Consider the following 590-nt stretch of genomic DNA (forward strand, 5'->3'; position numbering starts at 1 on the left):
AGATAATCCAATCTGTGAAAAACAGATTTTACAAACATATTGTATATTATATTTTGTCGACGGAATGCAAAAATACAACAGAATTTGCCAACAAATTTGTTGATAATGTTATTATAGATAACAAATATTATACATCTTCAAATACAGTATGTGCGTAATTTTTTCCACAAATCCCGAACGTGAGAAAATCGTTTAAGTTGCCAAAAAATCGTATATCGTACAGGAAACAGCCGAAAGAGATAATTAGCACAATTTATAATTACGAAACTTCAAATCACGAGACATGATGTTATTTTGTGATCTAACAGGTTTTTTCGCAGCAAAACGGTGGGCCACAACTATACAAAAAAAGTATAATATATATATTTAATTAAAGCACTAATAATATACATCCGAGTTTATTATTTAAATATGTCCAATTGTTATACTTTAAATGCTAATGCTCGATAATACATTTATTTCTTTTTTGCATATACTCACAACCCAGAGAGCACAAAGTCGTCTAAAAAATGACTAAATGATGACTAAATAGTTATAAAGATATCTTTTAGAAAACGAATATAGTCGACGAAAAGATGACTAAAAGTCGG

The 590-nt window shown here is 28.6% G+C and overlaps 1 protein-coding gene across 2 annotated transcripts in view; it reads right to left on the reverse strand.

Annotated features, from left to right (window-relative positions):
• LOC105448509 (uncharacterized aarF domain-containing protein kinase 2-like) overlaps positions 1 to 590 on the reverse strand; it is a 51,491-nt gene that overhangs the window by 18,902 nt on the left and 31,999 nt on the right. The gene's annotated exons all lie outside the window — the stretch shown is intronic.

Source organism: Wasmannia auropunctata, unplaced genomic scaffold (genome assembly GCF_000956235.1).
Source record: "Wasmannia auropunctata unplaced genomic scaffold, wasmannia.A_1.0 LD336085.1, whole genome shotgun sequence".
In the NCBI taxonomy this organism is placed as follows: Eukaryota; Metazoa; Arthropoda; class Insecta; order Hymenoptera; family Formicidae; genus Wasmannia; species Wasmannia auropunctata.